Below are 21,118 nucleotides of genomic sequence, written 5' to 3'. Positions count from 1 at the left end.
AAAGCAAACATCATCGTTCTTTGGGAAAATGTGTTTGGTTTTAGGGGTTTGGAGAGAGGAGAAAGAGAGAGGGACCACATAACTCTTTAAAATTATACTGACATGCACAGACCGGGTGTATACAGTATGTATTTGAGTACACATGCTTTTTACAGCTTTAGACCTTTAGGACCACATAGATATTACATGTTAACCTATATTTAAGATTGTAAAAATGCCTTATTGGCCTAATTAACTTACTTCCATATGGAAAAACAGAACAAGAGATCACACAATAAATCAACAAAACAGGCTCTGTTCCAAACGGAGCTGCCTAACTTGACAACATTTTTTAGGCTTAAGAGGCACGCTGTTTCAAAAGGTAGATTTTTATTAAATGATACTGCTGTAGAAATTGTGGTCACATTAACAAAACTTCGGTGAGATTGTGTGGCAAAAATGGTCCATTGTATATTGTCAATAGTGTAGTGATGAATGAAGCCCAGCTTACACAATTCACATTCATACCAAGCTTCTGTTGCATAGATTCCTATTAAAATGACTGGATTTCACCCATGAAAAGTTGACGATTAAATGTAAATGTGACAGCACCTTAACACCATGTCGCCTACATTGTCATTTTCTGCTCGTCCGGCACTTTGCAACAATACAACCTCATTTCTGCAGCGACTTTCAGCATGTTTCCTATAACAATATCTGACATTCATGTTGTACGTGGCGTGAGAAAGTCACACCGGCTAAACCATGCGAAATCCGATCAGAGCAGTCAGACTGAAACAGATTTGAATAGGATTTCAAACCACATATGATTGTAGCTCAAAACGGATTTGTAAAAAAAAGAAATTCATGCCTTTCACACTTGCTAAATCTGATCAGATTTCAATTAAATATGCACAAAAATCTGATTTTATACTGACAGTCTGAACGTAGACTTTTTCGCATGTCACTGCATGTATCCATCACAGACAAGGCAAACATATAATTGCTAAAATGGTGGACAGAGTCAACAGCAAAATTAACATGGTTTGCGGAATTTATTTTTTGTTTATTAAAGACTCGTGCTCGTAGCTTAGCAATATGCTAATGTTAAACTCTACTGGATTCTATTGAGAGTCCAAATAAAGAGTGCCATAATCAGAGTTGTTGCCTATAGTGTTCAAAGTCATTCACATGAGGTTCCGTATGGTCTTCGAAGAAATAATGATAGCAATAGCTAAGTTTTGGAACGAAAGCTCATGTTTTGGAGAATTCACACTCAAACCCATGTGTATGCACAAACACAGAAGGCAATGGAGATACTATTAAATAGTAATTGGCTTCTTAAGAAGTAGAAAGGATAGTCCAAGCTTTTAGTTAAAAATCCTTGTTGAGCCACACAAACATTCACCATCACGAACTCGCTCTCCCTGCTTCTTCTCAAGCTTCTGACAATAGATTAAACCACAGCGACTCAAATGTTTGTATATACCTTGATTTCTGCCTTGCTACTAATTCAGACCAGCTCTGCATTTGTGTACATGTGGGAGAGAAAGTGCTTGTAGGGTCACAATACATCAGGTTTGAGTATAATCTTGTAATGGCCCAGATTGTTACAGATTTATACCTCCTAGTGTTGGACGCTTCTCAAGAGGCGGCAATTCAATAATTGATTCAGACTGAGGAGAACCTCTCGGTCTCTTAAAATGATTGAGGTAGAGTATGGCGAGAGAGAGAGAGAGAGAGAGAGAGAGAGAGAGAGAGAGAGAGAGAGAGAGAGAGAGAGAGAGAGAGAGAGAGAGAGAGAGAGAAAATTAGGCAATAGCCCTTCAACAAGCCTCGCTTACTTGTGAGGTGGCTGAGGAGAAGAAGAATGACAAGCTTGTAACACGATGTCATGAATTTAGTCATCCAAAAACAGAAACTTGTACCAAAGACTCTTTTCTCCAGTACTCACTCTACTGCGACTGTAACATAAATGAAGTCAGTAAGGAAAAGCCTGACTGAAATTCACTTCAACTGTTATGACTGGTTGCAAATTAATTTATTTTCTGCAACGCAGCATTACTGTACTTTTATCACTGATGGAATAGAAGATGAATATGTTCTAGGAATATCCAAAATGAATACATTCCTTTTTTTGGAAATTGTATTTTTAAATTCAATTAACTCCTCCCAATTTTAACATTTAAATTAATACCTCTGTTTAGCAAGGACATTCAATTTTTAGAAAGAAATTCATTTGTACTATTTGTAATAGCATCACAACTGTTTTTAGAATTGATCATAATAAGAAATGTTTCTTGAGCACCAAATCAGCCTATTAAAATGATTTTTTGAAGGATCATGTGACACTAAAGTAGAAAATTCAGCTTTGCCATCACAGAAATTAATTAATTTTTAAATATATTCAAATAGAAAAGTAATTTTAAAGTGTAATTATATTTGACATTAGTTTATTTTTACTGTATTTTTTCTGTTCAAATAAATACAGTCTTTGTGAGCAAACGAGACTTACAGCTCAGATAATCTGATATTCTGAACAATTTGATGAGAAATGTGTGAGCTTTAAGTGCAGATGTGGGTATCTCGCAAAATCTGAGCCCAGTCTGTGACATTATTGACACATTGGTCTAACCTAAGTTTCCAGAGAAAAGCAATTCGTCTGTCCACAAGTGAAAATGCAGATTAATGCTACACAAAACCATCCACTCATGTTTTACAGTTTAATACAGTCATGTGGATCCGAATTTAGAGCCAATTACATTATATGGTGGGCGGGGCTACTCAACAATTCATCCAGCAAATATCAACATGATTAGTAAAATAACTCACACATAAATGGAAGAGGGAGCTTTTATCACTTCTTTCTTACTTCTGCCCGCAATCAAACAATCGGTAGCATTTGTCTCCTCTGTTGTCTAAGGGTTGTTAGCAAGACACTCACTGGCTGGTATTACCACCAGAAAGGCTTAAAGATCGATTCTACCAAATCCTCACTTAAGTGAGTTGCATCAAGATATCCACTCACATACATAATGTCATCAAAAAGCTACACAGAGGCTATTTTTGTTCAGAAATACAAACTCCTTAAATCTCTAAAGCTGATCCCTGCTTTATCAGATGATGGTTGAGCTACTCTACTAGCAAACGGACCGATACACAAATAGAATACAGCTTGTGAGAAAGAAAAATAGACACAAACCAATTCCATCAAATGATTTGTTCTATTTCCATGGTTTAAAACAGGAATCAGAAATGGAATGAAACAGAAACCAAAGCTATTTTTCCAGAAAAAAAGTGAACAAAATCCCTTTCAGTTGTTCCACTAAACACTATTTTAACAGTTAATGTTGGCAATTCTAAACTGTAAGATTATTTTTAACCAAAAAAAATAACTGTGATTTTATACAGAAAATTTTCAGAATTACACCAGAGCGAGACAAAAAAATCTCCTTTCTCATAAACCCCGTCCACTTTACAAAATAACACCACCACAGGAAAAAAAAAATACAATATTTTTATTCTTCCGCATAGAAGTCGGTTAAGAAAGCTTAACGGTGATTAAATGTACCGAGACACTGGATTTGGAAGACCAAATGTTGCACTTGAAAGACAATAACAGTAAATTTAAATGATTATAGTAAGCTTTCCATATAGAAAACCATTAAAAAAGAAAAGGCACAATGTGGGTTAATTTTCTGGAAGACCAAATTTATTTAGCATCTTATTGCTAATAATTACTTGCCAAGTAAGACATGTTCCTGGATTAACATATTTAGTTGATCCTAGAACAACATACCTGTCCGATAATTTAGTCCAAACCCTACCCCTAAACCTAACCCTATACCATAACTGTAGAAGAAAATTATAGGTGAATGACACAGATGTAGAAGCACCTAACCCTGGTTGAAAGCCTAAACTTAACATAAGCCACGTTTCCACCAAAATGGAAACTTTTTTTTCCCCTGCAGACCTGTTGCTGTCTGCATTTTCATCGTGGTCTAAAGTGCCGTGAAGATTAAGCAAATTAGTCTGGTGATGCAAGACTGCGCACGACTTTCCAGTTCGTGCTGGATTTCGTTCACCGCATATAAGCTTAATAAAGCCTGAACCTCACCGTCGGTCCATCTGTCCTATTTTTTAAACTCCATTGTTGATTTGAATAGCAAACAACTCTTACTGCACGCACCACAACACACTTTAAAAAATGGGGGTTAAAGTAAAATGCTGTGTGGAGTCAACCAATCAAAATGCTGCGTGAACTCAACCAATCAGCATGTTCAGCCTCCAAGTCCCACCCCTGAAAGTTCCAAAACTTTGAAAAAGTACTACCTCACAAACAGGGCCTTTCTGAGGGGGAAATGTTTACCCAAAACTTCATTTAGACCCAGGTCCCTGTAGTCGAAACACACAGATTACCACCCCAAAGTCCCTAGTTCCTGGGTTCCTAGTAAACTGATCCCTCAAATTTGATTGGTTGATTAGAATGTTGTACCAGGATCAACAAAGATGTTGATCCAGGAACATGTTGTACTTGGAGAAATCACGTTCACCACAGACAGACAGATGAGACCAGAATCCATTAGTAAATAAAATTAATTTGGTGGCCCAGGAACAATGAAGATACCATTTAAGCTCAGAACAGTATGAATGTGTTACTGTAGTATGGTGCAAGCAAAACCAAAGTTATGGTTCTGATTATCAGGAAATGCAGGAAATTGTAAAATGTATGCATTGTATGATCTGAAAAATAAAAAAATTAAAAAATGTATATGTCAAATGCATAAAATGTAATGAGATTGCTATTGCTTGAGAAAAACTAATATTGTTCATCTCATAAATACTTCTCTATAAAAAACAAGTAAAAAACATTCATGAAATACCTTGAAATTCCACATAAAGACGTCAAGCCTTGGTTCAAGAAACGATACAAGGGTAACAGTCAATTAACAGATAATTTTAAAAACAAAAAACAAAATCATCTGCTATCACACATGAATAAAATCAGCAATCTCCTAAATCAGCAATCTCCTAAAACATTGTTGTTTTGACTTACATGACAAAAAACCCCAATAATAAATAAATAAAAAACAAGGTCAAAACTGTTATAAAAAATCTACAATAAACAGGAGTAAAAATCAAATGTATACGTAGGAGACCTGCATTTTCAAAAATGTTCATGTACAGTTAATAAACAAGTGAAAAGCCCTTAAAAAGCCTTGATGTTTAATCTTATTCTTCAGTAAAATATATATATAAAAAGAAGGTTAAACCAAAAAACTGTTGGTGGAGCAAGTTCCACATAATATTGCCTATGCCAAGGTTTCCCAAGCATTTGGGAACAGCAGCCTTCTCCGTTTGACCTGCCTTCAGCGTACTTTGTTTGTTTCTGTTTGTTAGCATTGAACCGCCTCAGCAAGCAGCGGTTGAGACCGTGATAGCTCACCAAGTCAGGGTCATGAGGGAGAGGGGGGGTGGGGATAGTGAAGGAGCAAGGGTGATCCACAGCGCTTCTTATCCACCTTTATTTTCTCGACAAAGCCACTCATCTTCCTGTCACTGCTAGAGAAGAGAATGGGGGAGTATGCTGTTCTTTTCTGCTGCTTCCTGCCTTTGCTCTCTCTCTAACTCTCTCCTCCTCTATGTCTCTTGCTCACATTCCCTATTTTAATAGAGAGAGCACACAATCATGCTCTTCTGTAGGAGGGAATTGGAAGACTTCGACAAGTGTAGGGGGAGAGAGAGACACAGAAAGGTTGAAAGAGATCATTGGGCGTATGGAGAGTGGAAATGAGGCAACTGCTGGAAAGAAAGAAGGAATGCACGATGCAGATGATAACAAAAGAGGGAGGATAAGATGATGAGAGAGACAGAAAAAGAGCACTGGAGAGAACTGTGGGCTGTAGCTACAAGGGGCCATTGAGCAGTGCCGTGCAGATTCTATTTTGAGGCGCTGCTTAAGTTGAGGTCAGTGCTTTCACTGCCAGACCGGAATGGTAATTAGAATGCAGGCGGATCACAGGGGGAATTGTACCGGAGAGCACTCTAATTCATACTTGCACTTCCAACCTACCACACGCATATGGCGGAGGAGGTTATGCACCAATAAGAGTCGGAGTTGGGGCAAAGACCTCCAATGGGGGTGTGGTTGGGGAACGCTGTTCTCCAATAAGGGCTGGATTGTTTGATCAAAGGAATTTGAGGTTCCATTAGAACTTGAAAGAGGAGGTGAGTATCAGCAGGGATAAAATCTGTGGGTGTGATGAGATAGACAAGCTGGATTCAAAACAGCCAGGAAATAATATTAAATTGTCCATAAATAATGGAAAGAGAAAAAAAAAAGACTCTGCAGGAGGGGAAGAGATGGCAGCATTCTGTGGATGAATGACAGCTAAAGAAATCCTGTATCTCAAGCAGATGAGAATGGGGAAAATTCCATGAGTTTGATTCCCAAGAAATGCAGAAACGTATCGTGACTGCAGTGTATAGGCCCATTCACACAGAACAAGGTTCGATGTTGAAAAACGCAATATGTTGGCAGTAGGATAGGAAAGAAAAAGGAATATGGAAGTGTTTCTTTTTAAAGTTGGACTGTGACTGTGAAAGTTGCACTGTGATTTTAGAATACCGTGTCATGCGAGAGATGCTGCGAAAGATGCATGGTCAAACATGTCCGTCTAGTGCATGTTTACGAAACACAATAAAAAGCAGCGCACTGGAATTAAAAAAAGGGGGTTTTTGTGGAGTGCCCTTTAGTTTTTGCGTTTTACGTTGTTTTTTGATGTAAACATTCGCTAGATTGATATCTTTCACCATTGCACTCACATCTTGAATTTTTACAGTGTCTCATGCATGACACAGCATTTAAAAAAAAAGAAGCTCTAAACCTTGCATTTTATGTGTGTGTGTGTGTGTGCATTTAACTGCGCTACTTGTTCATTGTTTTTCTATGCAAACATGCACTAGACCTACATGTTCGACTGTTGCGCTTGTGTCTCATAACAAGAAATTAATTTTGAGTGAAATTTTAGACACAAATGACTATTTATGTCATCTGCTTTTGCTCTGTCAATGAAAACTGTTCAAAATAAGCCACAGCATACAGGTTAAGCTAATTGGTTGAACAAGTCAATGTCTCACGCATAAAGAAGGTAACTTGCCGCCACCTTCTGGTGTAATGATGTAACCTGCAGAAAGATTCAACTAAATCGAACCTAAGTTTTACACTTCCACTTCACACTGTCATTTAGATCTGAACTGCAGCACATTGTATTAATCACATACCATTGTCAGAAGTTAACTATCAGCAGCTGTTTACCAATGTATCTAGGGAGAAGATGCCAGCTTTACTGTTTTATTCATGTTTTAGCACGCTTTTACTTCCAAAACTTAACACATGACACTTGCCTCTGTCTGCCAGATGGATTCAAATAAACACGAAGAATGCAAGCTGCTCTCTGAAACCATGCCGTTTCTGTGGAGACAAGCATCAATGCGGATTGCATTCTATTATAATAGGCAAGTTATTCAGCATCAACAGAGGTTCAGTTCTACAAGCTAGTAATATTTATTTCACATCAGCTTTGAATCGTAATAGAGCCCACATAAACTACTTTAAACCAAAATATTTCATTACAAGGCCCCCGGATTTGATGATCCGGGGGCAAGTGACCTGTTTCTTAAAATATAAATGCAACAATATGTTCTGGATAAAACTAATAAAAAAATAAACATGATATAATAACAACATTATGTTGTTTCCAAATTTACATTGTCACTGTATTAAATCTGAAGAATAAGTTTGATATTAGTTACAAAAAAGGAAAAACATTTTCAGTTGAATTTAGATTTATTTTAAGAACGCTTCTCAAAATGTGTAAAACATATGTAATAATACAAATATATTAACTTGTTAATTTTGACAGCCCTACTGTTACGGGTGGAATAATGGTGAAACGAGGATTCAAGTGCGAGAATGGAAGGATCTTTAATTAATAATAAAAAGGAAACAAAACACAAACAGAACCTCCCCGTGGTGGAAAAACAACACGGGCATTAAAATACACCAAAAACTATGGCCGGACACAGGAACACAAGGATACATAGATGACAAACCAGCACAGGACTGCAAACACAGGGAGAATAAATAGGGAAGCAAACAAAATGAGGTTAGGAGGGAAGGCAGGTGGGACAAATGAATCAATAATCAGATAACAAGATGGGAGGGGCTAGACAATCAACAGGAGAGCACATGGCACAAGGAAACACATAACAAGCCATGTGCTCACAACAAACAGGACTATAACACAAGCACATGAAAAACCAGGAGTGTTAGAGATCTGTGACCAAACCAAGATATAAACTAGACAGAAAGTGACAGAGCCCTGACACCTACAAGTACATTTTTTTTGTTCTAAAATTGTCAGCAGAAACTGGTTTGAAAACTCATTGTTTCAAGTCTACACCAACCAAATGCATTCTTATGCACAGCAGAAGTGCTTAGATGCTGAAGTAATACCTGTATTGATGAGACTTGAGATTTCTCCTTTTTCTGATCATTGATCCACAATCTGAGAAATTCAGCTCAACTGGAAGATCATGGGTCCCGTTCTCAGGGAATGCACAAGTCGCTTTGAATAAAAGCATCTGCCAGTTACCCAACACATCGTTTAATATAGTTTATATGCCTGGGTTTGCTGAGTGCTTTGTGTTAAAATTACTTTGAAAGTCTAGTAAACCCTAAGAGACAAAGACCTGAGTTGAGATGACACATTTGCCTGTTATGACTAACATCAATCACAAGTCTCTTTTTAATAAACTACATGAAACTATATGTGAGTTTACCCAGACAGCGCTCTTGTCCAGGCACTGACAGATCATCAAGCATTGATGACAGTCTTGAACCTACTTGAACCTTCCTACTTGAACTGCAAATTGGAATGGGACTAGGAGAAAACAAGAAGAGCAAATTGCAATGCTGAATTACCTACCAGTATATCTAGGCAGCTCTCGAATGACTCATACAATCTGAACCCGAAATGGACTGTTCAGTAGCTGCAGAAAGTTTTAAATGGTCATGGTGTTAAATGATGACAGTGGCTGGTTTACTTTTCGCAGAGCAGTTCCGGCACATCGGGGACTCTGTGAAGCGCCACCGGGCCTTTGTCCAAATCTCACAATCAACATGACCCTGATCCAATGAGTCTGAATGCTGTCTCCCCAGAGGAAGACTTTTCTCAGATGGCTCCCAGCGGTGGCCTCTATCACTCAGACACCAACACACACACACACACACACATGCACTTTGCTGGAGTAGACGCTCATGCCTGCTGCTCTTCAGAGACACCAGATGTCTATGGTCAAGCATGACATGGCAGTGGCAGGGGGTGAATTCTCTTTCCCTTGAGGAAAGACTGCTGAGGTGGCGTCTCTCTTTTTCACCTGCTCGATTGTCTATGGTGACTGTGGGAATCACGGGGCCACAGATTCACAGATTGTCCGCAATGCTTTCAGTGAGGTTATTGGAATGCTCTATGGAATCCTTTTCAGTGAATTACACACAAATTAAATAATAAAACTAATGAATGAAAGAAATCAAATAAAAAGGCATCACTTAAGTTGAATACCTTCTAAAACCTAGTCAGAAACGTTTATCTAAAAATGCAGACCCCATGGGCAGCTGATTAGAAAAGAGCAAATATTTCCTTTTCTTTTTTACTTTTTTACAGTTTAATAAACTACAGGTCCAGATGACTTTAGTTATTAAAATGCACAAGCAGCAGACATGTAACTGAAGTATGTGTAAGCAAACCTACATCCGTATTAAAAATGCAAAGACTCTGTTATCATTCCAATAAACTACACTGAGCATCTTACTGAGCTATAATAATTGTGATAATGACATATTCAGGACATTGGGTGATCCCTAACTGATCATATTGATTTATGGGAATAACATAAATGGCATAAAATATACCTTAAAATTGCCTAATAATTTAATGTGAAGTTATTGATCAGGCAGTTGACCCGTGACTTGTACCCATAAACATTCCTGCAAACACAAAATTAATCCTCCATGTATGCATACGCTGTTTCTTTGTACATGTAAAATTGACCGATTATCTGTAGGTTGTCTTTTTTTTCTTTTTCTTTTTTTTACTGAAAAGCAGATTACAGCACAGAACAAATGGCTTTGACTTAAATCTCTGATAATGACCCAAATAAAAATCGAACAAGATTTGTGATTCACGATTTCTATTGAGCTACTTAAAAATGAGTCCACTGGAATTCTCACAGCCTGGAATAAGTGTTTTGTGTTGGGTTAGGATTCATTGTTCTTTGCTACTTGGACTTAATGACAAAAGAATCCAGCACCAGGGCTTTGTTAGGGGAACCTTTCATGTACAAGAAAAATCAATGCGAAAGCAGATGAAGAAAAAAAAAAAGTATTATTTGGAAGACCAATCTGAGAAACCTGTCGGAAATCTATTACACATCAAAGAACATGACTTAGAATGCCATCCTTGTCTGATATCAAAAGACAACGATTTTCTATATTTCAAATTCAAGCTTCAATGAATAGAGAAGATGTCCCACTAGCAGCCACTTCAGTTAATTGAACGACTCTTAAGGCTAAATTAAGGCTAAACTTTAAAATTCTTCAAAAACATACCTTACCTTTAGCAACTGACTATTCAATAAAGAAGGCCGTAGTAGTCTTTATGGAAATGTACAAAATATATTTTTTAGACTTTATTTTATTTTATTTTACTTTAATTTATTTTAGTTCCAATAGTGCCATAGGTGTAATGTGCGGGTGTGACATGTCCCCACCACTTTTTGCCAGGGTCGATATTGTCTCTATCACTTTTTGAAACATCTCGCTGCACGGATGTACTTAATACAAATGAAACATCTCCAGACTATTAATTTAGTTTGTTTGTTAAAAAAGAGGTGCTTTGACACTGGAATGTGTTGTTTTTGAAATCATGCAAAGTGTTCGTTGCCGTTGTTATCAGTGGTGTAATGCAACTGTGTTCTCTTATGGCTTGCTCACAGTCTTCAGACACATGAGTGCTTCAATCTCACATAACGGAGTTGTGGAGACTCAAAAATCCGTGCACACAAACATGTTACTTGCTCTTGATATACAATCACTGATGAACATCTTTGGTTTTAATGAGAAAAAGGCGAATTAGAACCCAGAACCTGACACACTTAGGCCAGAGCCGCCAGACCATTAGGGCACACACACATTGATAGCTGATCCATGTATTTCTTCATGTGAAGAATTTTGGGACTAACATTATATTGTATTATAGTAGATGTAAGGATGAAACTATCACAATAAACATGAATTATAAGCCCCCCATACACACAGACACACACACACACACACACACACACACACACACACACACACACACACACAAATACACACACCTGTCACACCCACTTTTTAAAACAAAGTTACGCCGCAGGGTGCCATACAAATTACTGGAAAATTTTCATAAATTAGACTAAAAGACAGATAAATACAGAAGTCTTCTAAAGCTTTCTTGCTTTATAGAATAGTACAAATGAAAGCTTTTCTTTCTTTTTTTCAAAGAAATGATAGATCATTGCTTCATCACAAACTATTTCCAATGGGATTCTGCACCAGACATATTTTTAATGTCAACCAGAACCAAAAAAAAGTAAGACTGAAACCACTAAGTAAAAAAGGGACATTTCAAAAAGCAATAAAACACATATTAACAAGTGAACTGTCAGAAGTAGTTTCTTTTTTTGTCCTTGATTCGTCTTACAGAACTGCCTACAGGAGATTCTCTGGCTGAGAAGCAATCCAATCTGAATAACTGTTTTAGCTGTTTTGTTTAGAAAATGGTGTTCTCTTTGTGCCCGGTCTCCGCTCTGCAGGAGGAGCGCTTGATCTCTTTGTTGTTTGTCATTGTTGCTTGGGTGATTTTACTTTACTTGTTTGTCTTTTGTTTTTATTTTGATTTCTCAAAAACATGATAGAATTGTGAACATCAAATTGAGGATTTTCAAGGCGAATAAAATAATCTTAAGCCGGACATTAGTCGTGGAAGAGAAGCCGAGGCAGACTGCCTTACCACAGAGATCAAAAAGATACATCAAAGAGCCCAAGAAAAACACACCCAAAAAAAACAGAACATCTGAAGCCCCAAATATCAGATAGCACTGCAACAAATGCAGCACAAAACAACTACGCTAGCCTGCCATACCTGGGACGAGAAGGAGGCCCATAACATCAAAGTTTCTTTTAAGCCAGCTGTTTGATAAAACACCAAAGGACAATGGATCTTTTGACAGTCTATCCGAACAATAACAAAAGTCAACTAAAAGAAAGCCAAGAAAAGAAATAGAAGTACATCTCAAAAACAGTGGTTAATTACCTTCTCCTTTAGATACTTAAGTATAATCATGTCTTGCTCTCTTTGCTATTGCCATGGTTACTGTCAGCCAAAGCTAGAATGTGAGAGACCCAAACTCCAGCAACATTACAGTGGAGGAACACAGACTCTGACACAGAGAGAAAAAATCATTTTAGTCCACAGGTTAGTAACAAGTGCACTTGTGAGATACTCTGACTAATAAAATATTTGGCTCACAGGTTAGCCATGATTACCGACTATTCCAAAGAACAATGATAACTTCATCAAAGTGAATTCCTTTAAAATATGGATCCATTCAGGAACAATACTTGAGTGAGAGGGTCTCTGAATCATGATGACTCAAAATGAGTGAGTCATTGAATCATTAACCAAACCAATTTGTTCAAAAACACTGGACTAGGGCTGAAATCGCATACTTTCCACTATAGGTGAAAAACAGTACGAAGTACAGTACAGTGCAAAAGTCTTAGAAATGTCAGTATTCTCATCCAAATAAATAATTTTTTATATATTTTGCTGTAGTGTGTCAGTAGGAAATATCAGTTCACATTTCCAAACGCTCTTTTTGCCATTAATTGTAATAATCAAGTGAGATTTTTTTATGCACAAGGAGTCTGACAACAGTTAGTATACGCCACACAGAGATCTGATCTCACCATCATCGAGTCCGTCAGTGATTACATGAAGAAACAGAAAAAAACTGAGACTGACTAAATCCAGAACTGTGGCAACTTCTCCAAGACGCTTGAAGAAACTTACCTGCAGTTACAGTAAATAAATAAAACTAAATCAAATAAATATGTAGTCCATGATAAATATAGTTCCTAACCAAAATAAACCAAAATATTGAAGAATCTGAAGATTTTACCAAAGTATTTCAAGTATAAAACTCGAATTGCTTAATAAACAGAATATTTCATCTAAACAGCTTGTAGTGAGGTCGAGAGTGGAATCATGACTGATAAATCCACGCGTACAGTATTTCCCAAATTTGATTGTCATCCCACAACCATTTGCACTGTAATAATGCCAGCACGGTTTTAACAAGGAAATGTTGAGATGAGAGTTATGGTAATGAAGAGTCATCGCAGAGTTACGGAAATGTAAACACCTCACAGCTCTCTGAGGAACCATGTGTGAATTTACAGCAGATGAATGCAGCAACAGTCCATGTGTAATGACTGTGTGTAATAGTGAGTGAATTTGGCACGCTGAGCATGCTAGTGGCCTCGATGAGATAATTGCATCGGCTTATTAACTCCTCTTGTACGATTGTAGGATTAAATCTCAGGCTTTCACTCAATTTTTTTCCACTTGCTCCTTGAAAAAAACCTACAAGACGTGGGCGCTAACACCAGTAAAGGGAGAATCTATGTATTTCTTTTTTGTAGATGGACTAAACTGGTGTGCCGGCAATTAACCAGGGTTAAATATAGCACGAACCTTTTACATAGTTAGTCAGGGTCAAGCAGGTTGTGTTTCCGCTATTTTTCTCTCGCTGCCAGAAGACGGTCTCCTGCGGATTTGTGGAAAGTTTTGATAAGATTTCGTGAAGATACTGGACAAAGAGTGTTTTGACACCATGCAAGTACATTTTTTCATCATACGTTTTTTTCGGTTTCCGTGTTGTGTGTGTACGTCAAACAAATCTAACTCTATATTACCTTAATCACAAAAACATAGCACCATTTTGAAACATATCAGCAACTCCTAGCAACCTAGTAGCACAGTGTTACAACTAAGCCGTCAAGTTTACAACGATAATAAAAATTAAAACAGGGAGCCACACAACTTTTCAGGTCACTTGTTTATTTATTAAAAATATAGCCTTTTTTCATGCAATAAACCCTTTAAAATGTGATTTTGAGCTCATATTTATTATTATTATTATTATTATTATTATTATTACTGTTATTATTATAAATAATAATCATTTTGCATGCAGCTGCCACACGCAAATTTAATTCAATTGCAATTACAATATCTGATGATTTTATTTATTTATTTATTTATTGCAAAACTGTGCAGCCCTTTCCTATCTCTATCCATGATATTGTTCCATAATAGAAGGATGATATAGAAGGATGATTGGATGAGGGATGGATGTATGGATGTATGGATATCTATCTATACAGATCCACAAACAATATCAAACTATACAGATAAGATAGTACTGAATTATGTGTGCTACACACAAGTGTTACAATTAACCCCTCTGTCTGTTACAATTAACCCCGCATATGGGGTAAGTTGTAACATTTGCACCTCTGTCACTTTCAGTGCAACTGTACAAAAATGGTAGGTCCTAGAAAAAAACTTTAAGTGTTCATTTGTAGCAGAGATTATTAAAAATAAAATAATAATAATCTAACTTAATTACCAAAATCAAAATGTGTTAGGTTGTGCCCCGCTCGTGTGTATGGCCCTCACATAAAAATATAGATCCTGTTTATTATAGAGGTGTAAAATATAGAAATATAATGTAATTTTACAATTTATTTAGCTAGAAAATAAATGTGTTATAGACTTAAAAAAATAAGTTAAAAATGAACTATAAAAATCTGTAGAATAGAAACTATTTCTCTATTTACTCATTTTGTTAATTGTGACATTTATTGTTAAATGACTCTCTGTGGTCACACAAAAGCCTGGCATCCGGACAAATTTGCCCAGTGGCCTCTGTCCATCATGGCCTCCTGAGCATCCCTATATACTATATATATATATATATATATATATATATATATATATATATATATATATATATATATATATATATTGCATCATCACTGTCTCCTCTCCACCATTAAGCTGGTGTGTAGTGGGTGTTCTGGTGCAATATGGCTGCCGTCGCATCATCCATGTGGATGCTGCACATTGGTGGTGGTTGAGGAGATTCCCCCTTCCATGTAAAGCGCTTTGAGTGCCGAGAAAAAGCGCTATATAAATGTAATTAATTATTTATTATAAAATGTTTGCATTTGACATTTGTAATTTATGTCTTCACTTATTTACTTTTGCATTCATTTAAATTAAGGTTGGTAGAAGGTTGATTGTTTTCTGTAATTGATGTTAATGATAAATGATGAACAAAAAACAGAAACATAATAATGTTCACGTTATTAGGTCAAATTAAACGTTAAGAATTATGGCTATTAAATATAATGATAAATGGCTTCAATTAACAAATTTCTCTACTTTTATGAATAACAAAAAAATTACAAACATAATAAAAGCTCTGTGACTTGACAGACAGATCCATTTAATATTTTAGAAAAGTACTATGTATTAATGGTCTATTAATCTAGGAGTAACCTAAAGAAGAAACGAGTGAATTTGCGTTCTGAATTTTCAGGTTAATTGCATTGGCACCCTGCATTTTGAAACATATCTTTGTCATTCCCTTAGTTAATTATTTGAAGTAGAAATGACCGGAGACCAGTGCTAATAGTGTATGCTCTCCAGAGGGGTCAAGGCAGTTGTAGAGTCGAAAAAGCAGAGCGAGACAGATGAGGAGGGGTCACAGACTATTAAAGCTGAGAAAGCGAGAGGTGGAGAGACAGCGAGTTACAGTGAGTTTGAGGTAAGAGAATGAGAAATATAATTGAATTGAAGTTTAAATGAAGGACAGAGATGGAAGAATGGAAAGAAGAGTTTAGCCTCTGGTATCTTCTGTCACTCTGTAATGCTGCTGTTTTTTTACGGCAGGCATATGGCCCATCTCACCTTGCCACTCGCTTCATTTGGCTCATGATGTGGCCCATCAGCCTAGAACCCAGAGTGGGCATTTCTCTCTCTTTCTCTTCCCTCTCACTTCCCAGCTTTTTCCGTGACCATTCGAAGCTGCTATTATTTTGTAACCGCCCAGCTGTCGCCTCACAGTGCGAGATCATTGCAACAGTGATTTCCCTCTCGTATCCCCTTCACTGTAAATTTTTATGTAACATGATGCAAGAGATTTATGACTTTTCTTATGTTTCACCAAAATACACAACTAAGATGTTTAGCTTTGTGCTAAAATGGTTAACAAACTTGTTCTCTCGACAAGTGCACATGTTTACTGATTGTCTCTTTCTGACAATAAAGTCACAGCAATTTCCTGTCATGGCAATTTGATCATTCACAGCTTTGAGCTTTAAGAATAAGCTAGCGATGGTCACTTTCGAAACACTGCTTTGCGAATTGTTTCGTACCAGAGATTCAAACTGCTAAAGTCACGTGATTTCAGTAAACGAGGCTTTGTTACTCCATAACTTTCCGCATTTAAATGGTTCTCCGCTAGGAGACAATCTCCGCGAACCCATGAAACAGTGTCTATATGTTTTTTTCCCTGATCTCGATCAGTTTTATGCATGTGTAGAAATTTTTAATGAAATATTTGCATAGTAAAAAAAGAAGAGTTGTAGTTAGCAGTCTCTTTTTTGCCTGATTAACAAAGCTCTATAATAAAAGTTGATTTATGATTTCAAAAAGCTGTATTTCTCCCATCTCTAATGCTTTCTGTACACCTAAAGACTTTGAAAAGATTTAGAAAAGACTTTATAAGATTAGCAGCTCACATCTAAAGACTTGGGTTCACAGTTTTTAGTCTCAGACTAAAGACTTGCGATAATATCAAACATGTTTGATATGAAAGACTAGAGAAAGACTGGCATAAATCGGGTCGCCGACTGCAGATTATCACCTCACATTTAACGATCGAGACGACGGGAGCACGCCGAGACTCCAGTAAGATTCCTAAAGACTGCCCGGCATAAGTTGCAAGTCTCTTTATTTTAAACAAAATCAGCATTTTTCAATCATTTTTTTTCTAAAACATCCTTATACGGATGCACGTAGACTCTCAACTACTGCCACGTAAACTACATTAATGGTGCCAATCAACAGACACATCAATCAAGTAAATAGATGAGGTCTAAACATCACCACAGAAGAAACTAGCAGTGACAGTAACAGCATAACATCATAAAAAAACATGTCATAAAATAAAGGCAAGAAACATATAACAATAGCGATATAATTTAATCATGATGCATTGAATGCTAGGATATCACAAACCCTTAACCAATCAGCAATATTATTCAATAAAAAAGTCACAGTTGTGAGATTGTGAAATATAAAGTCACACTTTCATAATTTGCTGTTTTGTTCACCCGAACATGACAATTCAACAGAAGAGTTTTGTGTGGGACTCAATCATTTATTATGGACTCAAAATAAAGGCTTCTTTTCAGGACATTATAATGCTTATCAATCAAACTAAATGGGTAAACTTGCTAAAGCTGCTGTTTCTCACAATGGTAATTGGAGTGTATTGTTGAGAGGGTCAGTCTGTAAAACCATCCAATCAGCTACAACAGAAACTTGCACAAAATACAGGATGAATTTCATGTCTTAGACACAAGTTGGGTTTAAAATCATGGATGCTTTAACATTATGCATAGATGGCTTTCTCAAACAAACGATCCACTCTGCCAAACATGATTTGGTTACCATGGCCACCTAATGGTTAAACAATGCTTGCAATTAGCAGAGCTATTCTGATATTGCAATTGTAATTATAATGTGTGCAGTAATAGATTAAGGTCAGTGATTTGTGGTGTAAATTAAACTGCAATTAAAGCTGAGTTCATGTTCTCCTTTGTAATAAAAGAGGAAGCATGTTAAATCGAAATTACTTGTAAAAACAATAGATTTGAATGGCTTTAATGTCCGAACCATGAATCACTAGCCGTTCAGTCGCCAGTCACATTTTGAACAACCCGACCAGTGAAACAGCACTGCGTTTTCTTCCTTGGCGATGTTAACATTTCTTAACATCACCTGTTCAGATGACACATTGAAGTGCCTCCTTTCTTTCCTGCAACACACTCTAGGGGAAATGTTCAACACAACTCTTTTATTCCTCTCATTCTTCAGCTATAATATTGTATTAATTATTTGATACTGCTGTTACTGAGAGTTGTGTTGTAATCGGACTGCCCTTTCCCACTTGGCAGAGCTAATTAAGTGTAAAATGGATGGAGGTGGGAGGGACGGGAGGGATGGGGGGCGATGGGAACGAAAGCTTGGCAAGGACCTTGATACTCGAAGCACTAGTGAAAGGATCAGGACACCGATGGGGCCTTCAACTGCCACTCAAACTCGGACCAGCACAGCAAACCTAAGAGAAGAGTGATTACGGCCATTTGTGATGCTATTAGTGCTATTGAATGGGTCTGTTGCTCACCGCAGCTTTTACTGCAGGTCCAGGATCAGCATGCGTGCAGCTGACTGCTGACATTGTAGACCAAAGCAAACTATCATTTTTTTTGGTTTTCCAAATAAGAATAGTTGAGTGCCTCGGCCTCCTTTTTAATGAAAAACCAGTCCATGTTTTGTAATGCGTAAATAAGATGACCAAAAAAAAAAAATTATTGAATCTGGTACGAGATTAAAAGTTAGGGTTAGGGAAAAAGAGAAAAAAAGAGTTTACGTTGTACCCTGACTGTGCAGAGCAGAGTTGAAGTCAAGTCAAGTCACCTTTATTTATTTATATTTATATACAGACAGTACAGGTTTTCAAAGCAGCTTTACAGTGATAACAGGAAAAACAATGCAACAAAGTTTGGTTTCTTGAAGAAAATATCATCATAGTCCAGCTTAAGGAAGTTCAGTCACGGTTCATTTTTGTTGTGAAAAAGTTATTAATTTAGTTAATTTATATATCTAGCCGCTCTGGAGAAAACAGTGATGTCATTGTCCAGCACAGTTTAGTTCTCAAAAGGCAGATCGATAATATTGTTGAATAGTAAATGTTAAATATTAAATGTCCCAAACTAAACAAGCCAAAAGCCAAAGGCGAAAAAGGGCGACAGTGTCAAAGGTGAACACAAAAGATAATATTTTCTAAATGTTTTGTTGACCCTACAACAAGTCAGTAGGGTCCAAAACAACACTGAACCCAACTGACTTTCATTGTATGACAAAAAAAAAACCTGATCTTTTTTTCACAATATCTTCTGTAAAGACATCGTTTAAAGGGTCATTTTTGTTTGGCCTACTCCTTTAAAAACGAATGAAGTCAAGTTCCGCACACTTATTAATGTATTTATTGCTTGTGTTTTAAATCTGTCATCCAAGTTTGCGGTCCCTTTTCAGTCCCTCTGAAGGAACTTTCACAGAGGTGGTAAAGGATTGGCAGTAAATTGAAATGACACTCCAAGAGATTAAGAAAGGCATTTCATCAGCGTCTGAATTCATGGGACACATACGCCTCCAGATAAGAGGCAAACCAGAGATGCCAGTTTAATTAAAACTACCGCTGAACAACCCTGTTAAGGACAGGATACTGTTTGCCTCATCACCACTGTTTTTAATGACTCCTCTTTCTCTAAATCTATTCTTGTCCTGTTGTCTAATGAAAAGGGCCACTGGTGATACTTCAAAGTTAATATAACATGTTTACATGTTATCATAATTCATTAGAAATGTAATAACAAGATGAATGTGCAATTACAAACATCTTCACAAAGTAATTACATACCAAGTACATATTGTTCATTAGAAGCACCCGGCTTAATTAGAGAGAATTACATGAACACTAATGTAAGTGTGACGCTCTACAGAAGAGTCACTATTATACGAAGCTCTTCAACGCAATTCACAAAATGCTGATTCAATAGATGCAATGTTACAACATATCATAAATACTTCTCCAAAATCATTTCCACACAATTTTAAAAAAGTAGCTCCCTCCTGTGTTTCAAATACAAAAAGGCTTGGAAATAAATAAAACAGCCAGAATGTGTGATTCTTTACTCAATAACATAAAGCTCTAAAATAATAATAACAAATATTTTGTCTGGCACCCTGATAAATTGACAGCTACTGAACCTAGTCGAGCGATTGATCTGGTGTGAGCTGTACTCTGCATATTTCCCTTTTAGAATATTTTATAACATACAGTGTTTTCCTGCGGTAGTTCTTGACCTATTATGTTGTTTTCATGATTTACCTATAGCTTAAAAGTAAAGGCACAGAACACTGGATCATTATCTTGATATAAGAACTTGTATGTGAGGCTTGAGTGTAGGAATGGTGCTTTTGAGAATCGCTCATTTAATGAATAAAGACATTTGCTTGGTTTAAACATCGATTCTTTGAAATCGCAAAGCTCAAACCGAATACAATACAGAAATCAAGTGAATTGGAGAGAAGCAAATCTCCTGGCAACAGATGCCAATCAAATGTAAACACACCTGCCAGATCTATTCAGTACGTGTTTGCAATCTCTTTCCCTCTCCTTTTCTGACAGAGAGAGAGAGAGAGAGAGAGAGAGAGAGAGAGAGAGAGAGAGAGAGAGAGAGAGAGAGAGAGAGAGAGAGAGAGAGAGAGAGAGAGAGACTGTATGATAACACTAAGATCCCCATTCACTGTAAACAACAACAAATGTCTTAATGGAAAATAGAGTTAGATTTCTACAGTAAAAACCTGTTAATTGGTAAACTGTTAACCAAATCTTTGCATATATGGTGAAATGACAATTTTCAAGGCAAAACATGTAATTTTACTGTAAATATTTTTAAATATTTTTATAAGCGAATCTTATTAATGATCTTAAAATGACCTTATAAAAACAGAAAAAAATACATCATATTTAACAAGGCAATATGTATTCTTGAACAGTATCAAATTAACAAAATTTTGTTTTGTTTTTAAAAGTAAACATGTTTAATTAT

This window comes from Siphateles boraxobius, unplaced genomic scaffold (genome assembly GCF_051911475.1).
Source record: "Siphateles boraxobius isolate OS27281-9 unplaced genomic scaffold, OSU_SipBor_1 53, whole genome shotgun sequence".
Classification (NCBI taxonomy): Eukaryota; Metazoa; Chordata; class Actinopteri; order Cypriniformes; family Leuciscidae; genus Siphateles; species Siphateles boraxobius.
The sequence above is the reverse complement of the archived record's forward strand: the minus strand, read 5'-3'. Positions refer to the sequence as shown.